This window comes from Brachycentrus maculatus, unplaced genomic scaffold (genome assembly GCF_059751285.1).
Source record: "Brachycentrus maculatus isolate JH-2025_06_01 unplaced genomic scaffold, ASM5975128v1 h1tg000003l, whole genome shotgun sequence".
Taxonomy (NCBI): domain Eukaryota; kingdom Metazoa; phylum Arthropoda; class Insecta; order Trichoptera; family Brachycentridae; genus Brachycentrus; species Brachycentrus maculatus.
In genome coordinates, this window is record NW_028280758.1 from 959,432 (window position 1) to 978,321 (window position 18,890).

Sequence of the window (18,890 nt, forward strand, 5' to 3'; positions counted from 1 at the left end):
TTGTAATTTCAAAGAGAAAGTTTAATCTTATTATTTTAAAATAAATAACTTGCGCACAGAGCGTTTTTGCACGTAACCCGAGCTACGTGCAAAATGACATTGGAATGAACTCTCACGTAATATGATTTAATTGCATTTGACGCATTAAAAAGAAAAATTAAATGCAACCTGAATTGTATGACTACAACAATAATATGACTATTATGAAAAGTTTAACCAGATTTACCTACGAACATGTTACATATAAAAAAATACAATTTTTAATAAATGTATTACTTAGTAAATACACTTTTTCTTAAAATCTACTGTGACACGTGTTTCGATGCATTCCGCATCATTTTCAAACACCGTATTAAAAAATGTTGCGGAATGCATCGAAACACGTGTCACAGTAGATTTTGAGAAAAAGTGGTATTTACTAAGTAATACATTAATTAAAAATTGGTTAGATTTTACCACAAAGTGACAGCCGAATAAATTAATGAAATAAATAAATGCCTTTTATGTGTGTTTTGTGCGTTAGTTTTATCGGTTGATTATTTTGATTATTACTGTGGACCAAAAACTACATACGATACAAACATATCGTAGTCGTACAGGAGAAAGTAACCAACCAACAAAGGCATCATTTCAAGTATTTTATCTATTAAAAACTTAGCTTAGCTTCCGATATTGGTCGAAAGAAAAAATGTATGTACAATAATAGATAATGCAAAGTTAATTGTCATTTTGGCGTTTCGGAAGCGTATTGGACACCGCACTTTCAATTGGAGTTGAACTCAAGCTTTTTTGTCGTTGAGCCAAACTTGGTCCAGCGTAAATGGGGGTTTTAAGAAAGTGGTACCTACCCAAATTACGGAGCCAATGTCATCTTTAAACAATCGTTACGTCGAACTGGGTTTATCTCTTAAAATATTACGCAATGAAGTTTTGCGATTTATATGTCGTATAATGTAAATAAAAATGTAGTAAAAAAGTGAAATAAATTACGATCTAACTGAGCGTGAGACGTTTCCATTTTCTCGTGAAATATGTTGTTATTATCCAACAAATTCGCTGGGAAAATATTTGTCACGTATGGCATTGTTTGCACTTTGCTAGGTTCTAGTATCGTCGCTAAGGACGATGAGTTTTTGTGCCGACACGTTTGTGCTTTCGTGACGTATTCGGAGGCTTTACCTTCCTTACGGGTCTTGCTCTCTCTAAGGGACTTGCCTAATCCTCTCCAACAGCCGTATAAAGGGTAAATTATTCCCATAGGTCTCTCCCGACCCCTTCTCCAAGGGCACTTGAATGATGGAAGCTCCAAAATCAAACATTCTCAACATGTTTTAGACATCTCATCAAAGATGAAGAAGAATATGGAATTTATGTATTAATTTTAAATCAAACACAGATTTTTTGTCTACTAAGTTGTATTTTATTAACAAAAACACATAAACAATTTATATTGTGACAATTGTTTCGCCTTGTTAGGGCATTATCAAACGACATTTGTTTGATAATACCGTAACAAGGCGAAACAATTGTCACAATATAATCTTTTATGTGTTTTTGTTAATAAAATACAACTTAGTAGACTCAAAAAATCAGTGTTTGATTTAAAATTAATACAAAAATTAAAATGGAGTTCTACAAATTAAACGCCAAATCAATAAATAAGAATATGGAAGTTTGGGCTGACGACCGTCGTAGGCTGGTTTAAGTGATCACTTTACACACGTGTAATATTCACCAATTCTACCCATTATTGACAACCACACTACTCAAATTCTTGGAAGTTCTTTATATATGGACCAATTTTGAAACATTATTCTTGAATTACTAAGAACTTCACTAGAGACATCTATTGGTGAGATTAAAAGAAGCTTTTTATTGAGCAGAAACTGTTTTATTAGTATTATCTTTTTTATTTTCTTTATTGAGCAGAAACTCTTCAGGGTTTAATTTAAACCCTCAAAAAACAAAGTCTTTATATTTCTCAAAATTACATGTCATTATAATCCACAAAGTTAATGATTTCAATATTCAAAACATATATAACCACTCACCGAGATTTTGGTCTGCCGGTTTCGAGACGTGCCCGTCTCTTCGTCAGGACAATGACTGCACCAGCATGCAAACAATACTAAACGTCACTAACATAACACTGTTTTTATTTTCATATGTTTTTTCTACACAACTTAAGCTCATTGTTTCAGGGGATGTGAGATAATGTTATTAACGCTTATTTATTTAAAAAAATATAAAGACAATATTTGAATTCCAATACCGGATAAATTATGGAATGATTTTCAAGATATATAATAGATATTTCGCAGATACGAATCGATTTATGAGATGGTTATACTGAAGACTTAGCTATTACAGAGCTTACGACCTGCCATCTGTATTTAATCAACAAACTTTTATAAAAAAAAAACGGTACATAGCGACTGGACCAACTGTTTTGTTTAATCTGGTACCTAACCGTGTTCCGCCTATGGTTATACTATAGTTGAGAAGCGCTATTCAGAGTACGGCGGGGGGTTACTTAAGGCTCTGTGCGATGGTGGGGGTTGGTAGCGCTAGGGTGTGGAACGGGTTTGCGAGGGGGGGGGTGTAATGAAACACTCTGCAAACAAGAATTTAAGAAGTTATGTAAGTAGGAGCTTATTAAACCACTCGATATAGGGAAAACGTGATTAAGTCGATCAGTTACAAGTAATTATGTAACCTTTGTTTGCCATTTAGACAGCTGGCTGTACTCACGCGATGTGACTTTTAATCTGACTTTTTTAACCGTCTAGGTAAAAGTGTCATTAAGATAAAAATGTCTTATGTACTCGTATGTAAATATGTATGTATATATATATACATATATATATATATATATATATATATATATATATATATATATATATATATATATATATATATATATATATATATATATATATATATATATATATATATATATATATATATATATATAATATAAATACATATTTATTATCTTTGATTTGATTTTTATATCTTTAAATAGTCCCTTAGTCTAGATGAAAGATGTATTGAAAAAACACAGTATTTTACAACACAAAATCTTATGAAAAAGCTTGCACATTTAAAGTATTTATTTAGTGGAGTGTGTGGAAGTTTTTGGAAGGAAATGTAATTAATTATGAGTTTTTTAATGTTGATGACGAGGTTCTTGTCGAAACCGGTAGGTTAAAGTGTTAAAGTGAGGGAAAATACAAAAACATGAAACCGGCTAGAGGCGGGTTTTACTGTATTCGTTATTTTATCTCGACTCGCCTGCGCCCGTTTATTTTTTTGAATGTAGACGGATAATGAAGTATAGTCTGGTAACTTTACAAGGAAACCCTTTCGAAGGGTTGCAGCTTTAAATCTCAGGTAACATTTATTCGCTTTTGTGATTCTCGGGAAAGATCGGCATACTAAACAACTAACGATTTACATACATACTAAGGATTCGAGGTACATTTTTTAACCTTTCTAAGAGTACAATAATTGATGTCCGACTTTCTCTGGGGAGTGTTTTTTTTGACATTGAATTTGTATTTTTTTAAATAAAATCTTTGTATTATGAAGATAGAAATTATGTAAAAATAATTTTAATAAAAAATAAAACTCAACATTTCTAGGTTTTATATTATGACAAAGTTAAATACAAATATCCACATAAGTCATTACTATACAAATTACATCATATCAACTGACAAATAGACTTCGACGTTCATTAACGTCGATGCTCCTTTGAAGAAAATTCGCACCGACGTTCATTTACGTCCATACTCCCGGAAAGGTTCATCAAACAAGCGTTCTTTAATGGATTCAAATACAATAAAACCTCGAAATATCGTAATGTAATGGTCAGAATGCTCGGCTACCGTACTGGAGGTCCCGGGTTCGATTCCACAAGAGGGGGAGTCAAATAAATATAAATGATTTTTCACTCTAATATTTATTCAATATTTCCCTATATCTACTGGTACCTGCAGCGGAGGGCTGATTACCTTTCCTTCAAATGTTAATCATCAAGCTAACACTGCGTTTATATGATGCAGTGCCCTATGCACCATCGGGTGTGGATAAGGGTTTGGAGAAGAATAATATTATACATGCTCAAATTCAAGTGTCGTTGCATGTAAATAATTTTAAGCGGTCATGATGCCACAAATTACGTCCCAATATTTCAAAAGTGCAAGCAAAACTTGATTCCTTTTTCAAAGCAGGATTACCGAAAGCAAGTCGGTATCAAACAGCGACGTCACTTCACGACGAGTGTCCGAATACAATGAATATAATTTTGTTTGTGAACTGTATCTTTATTTATATTTAAATACTGTATTCATATTTTAATTGGATTTATAGTATTTTAAACCTTCTTTTATCGGCCTTTCGCCTTTAATGGACATCGCCTCCCCCCCGTTATATCGAGGTTTTACTGTATTTTTTTTTCATTCTATTTGTATTACCAAGTATTTTGTATTACCAGTGGATATATATTAAAAATCGACCAAATTAGTGTAACTTTCTATGCAGTAGAAAAAGGCTTCCACTCTCAATTATTTTTAAAGGTATGTAATAATTTATGTATTGAAGTATAAAGAACGTATTACATTCTATATTATATAAAAATAAGTACCTACGTATTTATTAAAGCTGATTACAAATTAACTATGGGATACTATCAAAATTATGGCCGTTACAGAATATATTAAGACTGCGTTTAAATGAAATTACCTTACTTTCATTTTCAATTTAAAAAAATAAACGAAATTCACTTATAACTATGAATCTAGACGTAGAAAATTGTTTTTAACGTCCATTTGCATTTAGATTAACATTAAGTAACGACTATATACAGAGTTAATTAATATTTTTTTTTAATATTTAAAGATACATTTTTAGTTTAATTGTTTAAGTTCTCAATATTTACTTTATATTATCTGAACACAGCATTCTGTGGCTCAGTGTAATTAAATTGAAAAGAAAACAGAGATTTATGTAGAGAACATTTTTTAAATAATATGTTAAATTTCGTAATGTTTTTGAGTATACACTATATTGTAAGCTGTTAAGAAGCACGCTGTCCGCCATGAGCAATGAATAGAATAACGTGTATGAGTGTTTAATTCAACAGATGCTACTGCCATTACTTCCTAAAAGTTGGTTTTTCATCATTAAATATATCGTGTTTTTGCCTGTCACACATGTTACATATAAAATAAATATAACAATATAAAAACGTGGTTATTCAAATGCATCGATGCGCCAAAATTTCAGAGAAATCGCTTAATAACTTTTAGAGATTTACAAAAAAACATCCATATTTTTATTTTTAACTAACTAACTAACTAACCATCACGCCGCTTCCCCGCAGGGGTAGGCAGAGAGAATCGAACGCCACACCACTCTGTCTTTGCAAACATTCTTTGCCTCTTCTACATTCATGCATCTCCTCATACATACCCGACGATTATTACGACTCCTGACCCGGCCGCTTTCAAGTATTTGACATACCTGATTGTGCCAAGTTTTCCTCGGTCGTCCTCTGCTTCTTTTTCCAACTACATTCGCCTCATAAATTTGTTTAACCGTTCTTTCTTCACTCATACGCTCCACATGTCCAAACCATCTCAACACACCTTTCTTAATTTTATCGATAATGCTTATCTCAGCCTTACATTCTTTCCTTATTTCATCATTCGAACATCTATCAAACATCGTTTTGCCACACATTCGTCTGAGGGATCATTTTTAATGCTTGTAAATGAAAAATGCCCTGTTTCTCCCGGAAAACATTGATTAAAATAAATAATATGTATTTATTGATTTGTAATATCATAAATTTATTCATCTATACGGCTGTTCAAACTCAAAACACTGTAAGGGTCATTTTTTGAAGTACGTTTTTTTTGTATTTTTGGACTAAGTAGATTCTACTTAATCCAAAAATGCAAAAAAAAACGAAGTACAAAAAAAAATGTCCCTTACAGTGTTTTAAGTGTGGGCAGCGGTATATAGAGTGTTAAATAAATAAATGAATTAATGTATTAAATAAATAAAACCAGATTATTCTTATTTAAATTTTTTATCTTATCTCCATTTTCCCGCCTAAATTTGAAATAAAAGCGTTTAAATTTCATTGTGTGGTATGTTAAGTAAATATATTGCATTTCGCAGGAAGATAACAATAGTTGTCAGCCTTGAGGTTAAATTCATTCGTTGCTAAGCAACCACCTGTCAAATTACATATTTTGAACCTGAGGCCGAAATTGAAATTTGCCATACTATTCCGTCGCACCTCGGCGTCGGCTGTTAATATTTTGGTTAGGAAATTTGAATTCCTAGGCTTACTCGAAGGATTTCCCTTTGTGAATCTGACGAAGGGAACATGAATTATTCATCGGGTGTACGCTTCTGACCTTAGAATTCCCCATCTTCCGTTCCGTCTTTTTACGTCTTTTTAAATAGACAGACTAATTAAAACAAGTCGCATGATTGTGTGATTTTTTTACAGCCCCGTTTCGAAAAATGTCTGGAATGGCATGTTTTGAAAAAAAGGCAAATAATTTATGCAGTTGGCATGTAGATGACATAAACCATTTCACGAAATTTCAGTGTCATATTAACATAACTATTAAATTTATGAGGTGAATGTAGTTGGAAAAAGAATCAGAGGAAGGCCGAGGAAAACTTGGCACAATCAAGTATGTCAAATACTTGAAAGCGGCCGGGTCAGGAGTTGTAATAATCGTCGGCTATGTATTAGGAGATGCGTGAATGTGGAAGAGGCGAAGAATGTTTGCAAAGATAGAGTGGTGTGGCGTACGATTCTCTCTGCCTACCCCTGCGGTGAAGCGGTGGGATGGTTAGTTAGTTAGTTATTAACATAACTATACAGGTTTAAATGGGCCCAGTGCTTTCCATGTACATGTAACAAATAAATTTTATTATAACGCAAGTTTTGTGCGTCAACGGCGTTGTTGATTTGTAGAATTTAAAAATAATATCAATTTAAATAATAATAATAAAACAAAAATGATTTCCCGTACCGGGAATCGAACCCGAGCCTCCTGGGTGAAAGCCAGGTATCCTAGCCACTAGACCATACGGGAGGACAAGTTGGTCGTCAATAAGTTTACTTATAAAACTCCAAGCAAAATGATCGTAAGTTTGATGACGTATTAGCCAACATTGTATGTAATCATTTTGTTCAAATGATTTTGTTATATACGAGTGAACAAAATTGAATATTAAAAAAAAATGTGTATATTCATGAAAGTACTTTCCTACCTAATAAATTTTGGATACATTGTATATAATATAAACATATTAGATACAATTTATGCAAAAATACGCTTTTTACTGGGAACAAAAACCGGAACTACGTTATTATTTTTGCACAAAAAGCTACGAGCTGCCCGATCCCGAGCAGCTAGGCCCCGGCGAGATTCGAACTCGCGATCTCCTGTTTACTAGACAGGCGCTTTAACCAACTAAGCCACGGCGCCGACGTTGCGCGTTGACGAAAATGAAAAATAAGAACTGTTGACAAATTTATAATAAATAAAACGTAGCGCACGTAGATACTAATTTTAAGAATACATATTTATTTTCATAATTCTAAAACATTCACTGATTGCATTTTACTATGAGCTTTTGTTGAATACCGCTAGGAGCATTGTAGTAGTTTATTGAAGCTGATGAAATAAATTGATTCGCACAAAAAACTCGCAGAAAGGACTTTTTATTAGAATTTTCACTTTTTTTATTATTTTTAAACGCTTTGGATACGTGCTTGTAGATTTTTGTTGTTGGTAATATTAAATTAATAAACATTCTCTACATATTTCAATGTTTCCGGAAAATGCCGCTAGGGGCCAAAACGTGAAAAAAATATTGTATTAATAAAACATGATATCATTATTAATATCACAGATATTATCGAACTTGCGTTAGCAAATATTTTTGTTTAAGTAAAACTACAAACTAATGTAAATCTGAATAATAAATTTTATTTGGTATGTTTCAGGTCTAAGTTTACGGTCCTACATGTATCAATTCATTATTAGTTTACAAACTTCCAAACACTTATTAATATTTGACGTAAATTATATATAAGTAAATATTGGATAAGAATTAACGGCAGTTTAACAGGAAGGAATTTAAACTAAATCGCCAAAAAATACAACGTGCTAGTAAAAGTAAAGTATTGTAGTTTTAATGTGTATTCGTATTCCAAGATTTCTGAGTATTAATTATTGTAAAAAAAAATTACCAAAAAAAATCTAAATTAAAATTTGATTTATTTGAATAAACGTTTTATAGAAGATGAATTATATACAATTTTCCCGATTTCAAAACAACATAGGTTCATTAAAATAGGAAAAAAGTTTATGTATTAATTTTAAATCAAACACAGATTTTTTGAGTCTACTAAGTTGTATTTTACTAACAAAAAACACATAAAAAAATATACTGTGACAATTGTTTCGCCTTGTTAGGGCATTATCAAACGAATGTTAGGGCATTATCAAACATTCGTTTGATAATGCCCTAACAAGGCGAAACAATTGTCACAATATAATTTTTTATGTGTTTTTTGTTAGTAAAATACAACTTAGTAAACTCAAAAAATCTGTGTTTGATTTAAAATTAATACATAAATTAAAATGGAGTTCTACAAATTAAACGCCAAGTCAATAAATAGGAAAAAAGTGTTGAGATAGTTTCCACATGTGGAACCAATTAGTGAAAAAAAAAATAGTAAAACAAATTTCTGAGGGAAATGTAGTTGGAAGTAGGAGCAGAGGAATACCGCGGAAAACTTGTCTTGATCAAATATATCAAATACTTTAAAATACTCAGGTCAGGAGGTGGAATAATCGATGGGTATGTATGAGGAGATGCATGAATGTGGAAGAAGTGAAGATTGTTTGCCAAAACAAGGTGGCGTGGCGTTTTATTATCTCTGCCTACCCCTGCGGGAAGCGACGTGAGGGTTAATTAGTTAATTAGTTAATTAGATAGGTTTAGTATTCTTGATTTTATATACACATATTACGAACATATATATTTTTTTAAATCGTTTAGAAAAAAATGTTTTTCAATTACCAAAGAGAGTATAAGCGGTAAAATAAAATACATTTGCACATATGGTTTTTCACAGACATGTGAAGATTTTTCTGATTTTTCCTTTCGATTTTTAAGAAACTAATTTATTTATTTCACCATTTAAAATAAGCAATACCAAAGTATTAACCGCATAGTATTTTGTTATTTATTCCGATAATTTCTTGGAAATTATTCAAAGACTGTCGCCAGATTTTAATTGGTTGAAACATAAGTTAATTTCAACAGGCATCAAACCCAGATTTCCGAAAATGAACAAAGCCTTCAGGCTTAGTAATCAAACATAACTTTTAAGTTTGACTTTGAATTTTGACTTCCAACCAAATTGTATTACTTGAACAAATTATCCCTTTCTGTTATTAATAGAATGTAAACTTCTTCCCCAGCATTCAATATTCTGTACTTAAATATCTGCAACATTTCAATATATTTTTTTTTACGATTCAGTAATTTATTATGCTTTGCACTTATAAGTTATTTGTTTCGTTTTTGTTATTATTATAACTTCCATGTTTAATTTTTTTATTTATTAGTTGCCTTAGAAAAATCTCCTTACCTATTATGTACAAGGATTTACAGCATATTTAGTTTATATGTCTTAAAATGATAGTGGATGTAATAAGTTCATAATAAATAGTAATAAAATTAATTAGGTAGATCCTCAAAAACAATACAATAGACACAATGGATTCAATATCTTATATTATTCAAGATTTGTCACATAGCTAATTTACTTGTCTTATTCGTCTTGTCATAGTTGCTAAATAAGACACCACTAAATCCAATAGATCGTTATGTCCTATTGCCTCACCAATTTTTGTCAACTGATTACTTTCTTTTGCACATTATGTTTCCAATTTAAATTTTTCTTTTTCAAAGATTGGTCATACCCATAGTAAATGAGGAATTTAAGAGATCTATGTAAGTACTCGTAGAGATCAAGTCGCTCACTCCTTTCAAGAACGTCATAAATCAAAATACTTGTTTTTTCAGGAGAACGTTTTTAAAGTTTAAAAATATAATACGACGTATTAAAAATAAATATCAAGCCATTTATTGAACTTTTTACTGTGCAACAGATCTTTTTAGGTAAAACCTGAAGGTTTTTTCTCCATTTGAAAAATATTTAGTTTATTTTTAAAAATAATTAAACAACACCTTTTCTTCAAAATGCAAAAACAACACTTTCTGTCCTGTAGCGGGTAAATATTAAGTTAAAAATATGCCGCTTTTGCTGGGATATAGTTCATTATCTGGGCATTCCGAAAACATGCACAACTGAAATTCGACGATTTTTGATTTATGACGTTCTTGAAAGGAGTGAGTGATGTATGGAATGTAGAGTGATAAAAAAGTAATGCAGGTATAACTGTAAAATTAGAGACGAAATCTCATGATTTTTTATTTATTTGTCACAACAAAATCTAACAACCCTCACACTCATAAAGCTGATTAAAAGCAAGACAAGTTAATTAAAATGTTAATAAAATAATCTAAGTTTATTTAAATTAACTTGTTTGTACAATATTTTAACCCCAAATAACGTATTTCAACTTTTTACCCCTTGGCTGTCAAAATCAGAAATATCGGTTTTCGATACTCTAGCGAGAAATGCCGGATCCGTCGGATCTGATGTCATGATTTATAAAAGTATCAGATACGTTTTAGACTGTTTGTTAGGGATTTTTTTTATGGTTGTGCAATTTTTTCGATTCATATAATGTTTTTTTTCATAAAATTAATCGATTTAAAAAAAGTTATACATCGATATTAAGATTTAAATGATCGCTTATATCTTACAATAAGTTGTAACGTTACAAAAAAAATAAGTTTAAAAAATACTTTGAAACGAGAAAAACAAAATATATTAAATCAATTTTGTTTCCGCGAAAAGTAGGTACCCAAGTTGTGTAAAGCTGTCCTATTCTTACCAACACCTCTTCTCAAATGATTTCAATACCGGATATCGTCAATTAAGTCAGTAAGTAATTGAATTGAAATAATAGAATTGGTGAATGTTACACGTGTGTAAAGTGATCACTTAGTCAGCCTATGACTGTCGTAAGCTTCGTAAATGCCCAGGCTTCCATATTCATCTATGTTAAGATGTCAAAAAATTATATGAAATATAACCCTTGTAATTGGAGATAATCCAGATTTGTGAACAAGTATTTGGACATACTCAAAATTATGTAAATTAAATTTAAAACTGATAAATGCACAATTTAATCTTTAATGGCGAGATAAATTTTCAATTGATCTTGCAAATTGTAAATATTAAATTTAACCTAAATATTAAATTCGGGCGTGGAGCGATGGGGGATTGACTAACGCACTAGGGGAGGAGGCAATGCAACCCCCTGGGGTGGAGAGTCCGAGAGAGGCTTTTTGGCTTCTAGCCAGAGTGACGCCGGGTTCGATAACCGAATACTGAATTTTAGCCCTGACGTCACTATTTCGCTGCACTACAAAGGAATCCCAGTATCACAACACCGTAGTGCAATTTTCACGTGAATAGTATTTTATTTAATCCTGTTTTAATTCAGATAAGGAAAATTTGTATATGAAAATATTTAAAATTTTGACAAGGGACGTCGAATTGGAAGATCTATTCTCTCTGGCCACCCCTGCGGGGAAGCGGCGTAATGGTTAGTTAGTGAATTAATTATTCTTTCAACAAGAAAACAGAAAAAATATTTCTTCTTCTCTCTTCTTTATCCAAAATTTATTTATTTACACTAATTTTTTTATAGGGATACCTTGTAAACATCGAATCATTTAACGTTCTTCTTCTCTTTGTAGATCCTAGGGATCTGTTTGTGTCTCCGCATGTCGCTCTTGGGATGTTGACTCCCAGCTGTCTTTCCATCTTTCCGGAGGTCTGCCTGGGGTCTGCGTCCTTCAGGGTAACCTTGAAGGGCGATACGTGTAAGTCTGAAATTTAACGTTCATTTTCGTAAATTGATTAGGAAAGCATTTGAAGCCTAGTATTCGTTAAATAGCAACTTAATTTTCTTTGAACCCAGGTTACATTTGACAAAATTGTTTTTACAACATTTTGAGTGTGTTCAAATACTTGTTCACAAAATCTGGATTATCTCCAATTACAGGAGTTATTTTCATATTATTTTTTGACATCTCATCAAAGATGAAGAAGAATATGGAAGTCTGGGCATTTATGGGGCTGACGACCGTCATCGGCTGGTTTAAGGCCCAGACTTTCATATTCTTCTTCATCTTTGATGAGATGTCAAAAAATAAAATTATTTTTGTGTAAATGCCGTTTTTGTAGTGAAAAAGTAGGTTATATTTTAAATAAAAATGTAGTTTTGAAAATAAAAGAGTTATTAAAAGGTAAGGAGTTTAAAAAATGTGAAATTATTTTTTCAATACATATTCCAAAAAACAAAAAAAAATCAATATGTATTCTAAAAAAAAATTGGGCGTGACATGACGTCCAGCTCTGTAGGAATTTATTATTGCGAGTATGGCTTTATTAAAACTTAAAAAATTCAGATAATATCAATGCAGTTTAGAACGCAAAACTGCATTGATATTATCTGTCGAAAAATATAATTTTAAAAGTAACCGGTGTAAAAAAACATGGGCGACCAAATGAAGGTTAACGGCTTTAATTCAGAAGGTGTATAACGGAGGGGATGTATTTCCACATCCTTTCCTGATGAGTTAATTAAGAATTTCAGCTCCCTTTGGATCCTGGCTCCCTGTGATCTCTTCTGACAGGGACCCAACTACAGGCATGATCCCAGAGGCAAATGAAGGGGTAAAACCGCCCTAATCTCTGGTTCAGAATAATCGTTTCTGTAATACAAACGGTTTTACAACCCCTGCACGAAATAAGCAATTGTGACATCAATGAACAGGGTTATAAGATCTAATATCACTAGCCGAAATCCAAATACATGGCATGTTGTTATCGAACTGGAGATAGTGTAGCCGTTTTAATATAATCTGGTTTTATCCTTAGTGATTTTATAGCAGGAGTTATAATCACGTACTGAAATCTAAGCGTGAAATGAAACAGTTATAATTTTAATTACTCGAATTTCTATCCGAATGAATTGAATGCCAATAATCACTAATTATTAAGGTGGTTCATTCACGTCGTTCAATTTATTGCCTGAAGAGGTTTCCTAATAAATTTACGCAAATGTACGTAGTGTAATTAGAGTAATTAATTAAGGTATCTACATAAAAAAAATCATTAATTGGTTATAAATAAATTCTGTTTTTCGTTGTTGGAAAAGTAGGACAAGTAATAAAGATATAGAAAAAATCTGACATCAACAGACTGGCTGTTTTTACACGGTTACGAAGAAGAAGAAGACAAAAGAGAAGAAGACTTTGGTATGGAGAATAAAATAAAATAAATAAAAGTTTTCCGTCTGTAGAGAGTCTGTAAAGCTTAGAATATTTGGCTACCATGGTGGGATGTTTTTTCACTGTTATATTCATTTAATATTTCCATACCTGAAACGTAGGGTTGATAAAATAATGACATAATAAATAATAAATAAAACCCTTATCCGAACCCAATGGTGCATAGGGCACTGCATTATATAAACACAGTGTTATCTTGATAGTTAACACGAAGGAAAGGTGACCAGCCCTCCGCTTCAGGTACCAGTCCAGGGTAATATTGAATAAACATTAGAGTGAAAAATCACTTATATTTATTTGAACCCCCCTGGGAATCGAACCTGGGACCTCCAGAACGGTAGCCGAGCGTGCTGACCATTACACTACGGAGGCGGAGGATATAATACATAAAAAAACTATTAATCAATTTGATTCAGTGCTCTTTGCACCATTGGGTACGGATAAGAGCTAGTAGTAGTAGTCGAAGCCGTATCTATTATTTTAATTCATGATGTATGTTGATCTCATTCTGATCACTTATTTTTATTCCAATTTACGAGGAGAAAGTCACTCGCAAAATGAATTATGCACTTCGTTTCGATTCCTTTTACGACGAACTTCCTGACTACCCTTTGAGCCCTACCGGAAGTAAAAAAGGGAGAGAAAAAGAAACAAATCCCAACAATAGAATGGATGTGAACCGCAGATCTAAAATTTATGAGCTTGTTTAAGAAAAAGGATCCTTTGTGCTAGAAAAAAATAAACATGGCTTTGTTTTTCAATATTCAAACGCCACGTTTTTCACATAATAAAACAAAATACTGCTTTTAAAAGTTTTTTTTGAATCGCCCTTTTTATAATACTGGCGTAAAGCTTATTAATTTCACAGATTTAATTTTTTAAAAGGGTTTTCGTTTCAGACAAAATTTGACACTATTGTACTCTGCAACGATATTAACTTAAAAAATATATGTTTAAAAGTTGCGCGTGTAGAACCGTACACATAATAGAAGTGAAACTTAAAAAAATAATAAAAAATATTTAATGTGGGAGAGAGGCAGAGAGAGAGAGAGAGATAGAGAGAGAGAGGGGGAAAGAGAAAGAGAGAGTATTAAACATATTATTTTAACTCAATATTGAGTATGTCGTTTATTAGTGCTTCAATTGGTAATACTTGGTAATACTTGGTAATAATTGGTAATTAATGGTTTGTGATTTATGTCCGTACATATTTTCGAGATAACGAGAAAAAATTAAGAAAATGAAAATATTTTTTTACAGATTCATTAGTTACAACATAAAATATTATCTTAAGCTGAGCTACGTTAAAATTTACAAAATTTTCCACATTATTTTTTTTTTAAATTCCAACTTTTAGTGAAAATCATTTGTTTATGGCAATTTTTGGAAAATGAAAAATTTTACTACTTTTTTTATTATTTCCATTAAGTGGATTTCAAACGAAGCTTTTATTTTTTTTAATAACGTTAATGCGATGAATTAATTCCAGTTCTGTGTGATCAAATATTTAATACAATTAACTGTTAATAATATTTTAAGTGAATACAAATTGATTAAACAAAGATTCAAGTTATTTACATTTTTTAAGTCTCGAGAAAATACTATAGAACTGTGGTCACACGACAAAGATAATCAATCGTTTCAAAGTAAAGAAAAGGGCTCCCGTCGTTTTGTAACATATATTGTTAAGTGAACTTTGAGGGCGCCGGAAAAATTGAAAAAGGATGTCGGTTGACATGCGCCGTGCATCGTACCTATTTTTCTATGGCTAGGTTAAATTTCCGTTGGCCGCATTTGACCTATTCCGACCGTAAACTAACTGGCCGCAAGTCAAGTAACACTAGAAATGTTAAGTGAATATGGTTTCGTGAAGCAAAGATCAAATAATACCGCTTCGCCGGAATAAGTAGGCATGTTTCACAGAGCGACAGGTCGCCGCACGCGGCCGCCAGTCGAACTAATGCCACGAGCGCGGGAGCACGCGACCATAGAGGAATTCCGCGTACGAATTCAGATTATTCCGTTCCGATTTCGAATACTTGTCAAACTTGTGCACGCGCTATCATTTGTTTGAAAAAAGTTTATTTACATTGCGTTTTTAGCGGGAAATTAAATTGAATTAAATTTGTCTAAATTGTTTTGTGAATTTAGTGATATTATAATTTTAAGACAGTGAATTTACTAAGTGTAAGAAATATTTGATCAAGTATTTAAAAAATGCAACAATACTTTTGGCGTTTTGTTTTGTAAGTGTACGTGCGTGTTTTTGAATTTGTGTTGTGTTAATTAGTAAAAAATATCTAGGTTTTTGTTTAAAGTAAGTATTATATTTTTTCTACTTGCATAATAATTGTTTTTATTGCTATTTGACTCGAGTAAAGATCGTGATATTAATATTTCGTATGTGGGTTTCAAAAGTATGTAAATATAAAAAAAAAATCCAAAAATTTAACTTTAGATTATTTTGGATAAATCGAATTGTACACGTAAATAAATTTCCACATCCGTATTTCAAAAATGATATAAATTATACTTATAAAACACATATTATTTTTATGACTGATAAGGTGGAAATTGCGTCCAATTTGCAATCTGGAAGTGCGTGAATATATTTCTGAAATAAAATCGGTTGTAAATAAACTGTTTATTCCAATATTAATCATTTCCCGTTTATGAAACATCCTGTTCATTGTTTACGTAACTTAATTATTTTCAGAGAAAATATATTCTTTGAGGTTCTTGCTGAAAAATAATAAATTTGATTCCTGAAAATGCTGAAAACTCATTATGTACATGAAGTTTACAAAGGCGTTTGTTACCTTATTTTACTTATTATTTGGGATTCTTGGTTCCTTGTTTACATTTAACATAAGATATGTAGTGAACGACGTAAATCCTTAATATCGTTTAATACAAAAAAAAACACAAAAAGTAGTCATATTTTTATGTTTGAAAAAGTATATGAAATTTCGTTGTGAATATTCAAATAATCGATAATTTACATATTCACATTGACTTTCAACGCTTAAACCCAAAAAGGCAGCAAATGTATATTAACATAAAGATTATCAAATATATAATAATAAAAAAGAAGATATTTTTCATAATTTAAGAATTTTTTTTTTTACCTGGGATCATAAAAAACGGTCATAACTTTTGCATCAACCCAATATATATATATATATATATATATATATATATATATATATATATATATATATATATATACATATATATATATATATATATATATATATATATATATATATTTATATTATATAAATATATATATATATATATATATATATATATATATATATATATATATATATATATATATATATATATATATATATTTGACTAGACTTTTCCGAGAATATGCAATTATGCAGTTGTCCTTGAATAATTTTTAAAAGTATATCACGCAAAAAAAGTAATGGAATGTATGCGAAATTTAAGATGGATTCTACAAAAGAGAGTGATATAATTGGAAATCGATATAATTTTTGGACGACAGATCGATACCCCATAGTCAAATAATGAAATTAATGTTATTTAGAGGTGCTTTACTGAAACCCTTTTATTAAAAATCGTGTTTTTTTCCAATTTTCAATAAAATGCTCGTCAAAGCATTGATACGTAAAGCACCATAAATTATTGAAATCATTCATATGTATATCAATATAAATATTCTCTTTAAGAATGTGTGGCTTTTGTTGAGATTGGACGACCCCCGAAGGCGCTTTATCCTATTTTTTTATACTACATGACAGTGGAAGCACCTTAACTAGCTCGACGCTGAATGTGTGCTGAAAACCTGAAAATGGAAGTCCTGAAAGTTCATTTTTTTATAGATTGAGATAACAATTTCACAAAAATAACGCATTCTGATAAAGTCTTTCCCCCATTTTCTTATTCTTAAAAACAAGCCTGAATACAAAATTTTTAAGCTTTTTTTTAAATCAACAAAATTTTTGTTTTTTCGTTCTTTCATGAACGACTTAAATATATTTTATAAATAACTTTTCTTCTGTTTAAAAAAAACATATGTTTACTCATTAATTATTTAGATTATTTCACCAGTAACTTATATTTTCCGATAATACGGATGGACATGTTATTCAAAATGTCAGTCATGAAATGAATTTAATGGTTTCACACTTTCCTTATCATTCATCGTTCACTTTGTGTAATACCACTTAAAAAAACACTACTTCATCACTACTGGTTTTGGAATAATCATTCCATGATCAGGTCAAATGCAGACTACATTTCTACAAGCAGCTTAGATTTGACCTGTTGATGGAATGATTATTCTGAAACCGGTAGTCATAAAGAAGTGTTTTTTTAAAGTTGTATTACACAAAGTGAATGACGAATGATAAGGAAAGTGTTATATTGCCATACCACAAAGTTAACAATGCTTTTCATAGACAAAATATTAAAAGGTTTAAATATAATCACTACGTAGATAAATCGGTAACTTCCGTATGTAATCGATGCCCATGAAAGATATTTACTTACGATAAATAATTGTGTTAATCAAATTATTCGCGGTTCTTTATGATTTTCTTTAAGAACGCTAACAATATTTAATTACTCCCTGAGAAATGAATTAAATCAATTTTAATTAAATAATTGATTACGTTGTGTGGAAAACTATGTATCCATACGTCATTAGTTAGTGCGTATAGGTAAAAGTCAAACCTGTATGTATTATTTAAATTATTATTTTACCACATGGTAAATGTATCAAATTTAACGCAGTTAACATACGTAACTAAGTTCATTCAATTTATCTGTGAATGGCCATGTGTATGTAAATTCACGTTACCTACAAATTGTGATTTTATCGCTTCCGTAGCCTCGTGGTTAGTACGTTTGGCTACCGTGATTATTACGCGGTTACCGCCATCCGTGCCGGGTACCAAATTCAATTACAGGTTTAAAATTGAGATACTGTCTTTAATCTAACGCGATGGTCTACGTGATTTTGGGTGCATTTAGAAAAAAATCTATTCCATTTTTTACAACGCAAAATCACCCCAATTATAGATATAAACTACTATGATTTACTTAATTTAAGTTTTATATTTCAATCATGTATGTATAATAGGTGTATAATGTAGGTCTGTATAATAGGTGTATAATGTATGAATGTATAATAGGTCTTGTTATACGACGCAAATAAGGTTGTCGATATTTTCGTCGGGTCAAATTTATTAAAATTAAAATTTTTAAATAAACATTCTTAATTGGTTACGGATTATTTTTTTCATATCATATTTTTTATGTAATGTATAAGAAAATATGTAACAGTTAATTTGTTCAAAATCTTATATCTTCTT

General features: G+C 31.0%; 1 protein-coding gene and 2 non-coding genes across 4 annotated transcripts in view; 1 reads left to right on the forward strand and 2 right to left on the reverse strand.

Moving 5' to 3' along the window:
• The window catches only part of RapGAP1 (Rap GTPase activating protein 1), a 562,680-nt gene that overhangs the window by 68,756 nt on the left and 475,034 nt on the right, over positions 1-18,890 (forward strand). The window contains exon 1 of one of the 2 annotated variants that reach the window (XM_088265190.1): positions 15,498-15,859. The exons of the other annotated variant lie outside the window; for it this stretch is intronic. The gene's annotated coding sequence lies outside the window, so the exon portion shown is untranslated. Of the gene's footprint in view, positions 1-15,497; positions 15,860-18,890 lie in introns of those variants that run through there. 2 annotated transcript variants of the gene reach the window in all.
• On the reverse strand, positions 7,053-7,124 carry TRNAE-UUC (transfer RNA glutamic acid (anticodon UUC)). Its single transcript has one exon. It is a non-coding gene; the product is annotated as a tRNA-Glu (tRNA).
• TRNAT-AGU (transfer RNA threonine (anticodon AGU)) lies at positions 7,447-7,520 on the reverse strand. The gene has a single exon. It is a non-coding gene; the product is annotated as a tRNA-Thr (tRNA).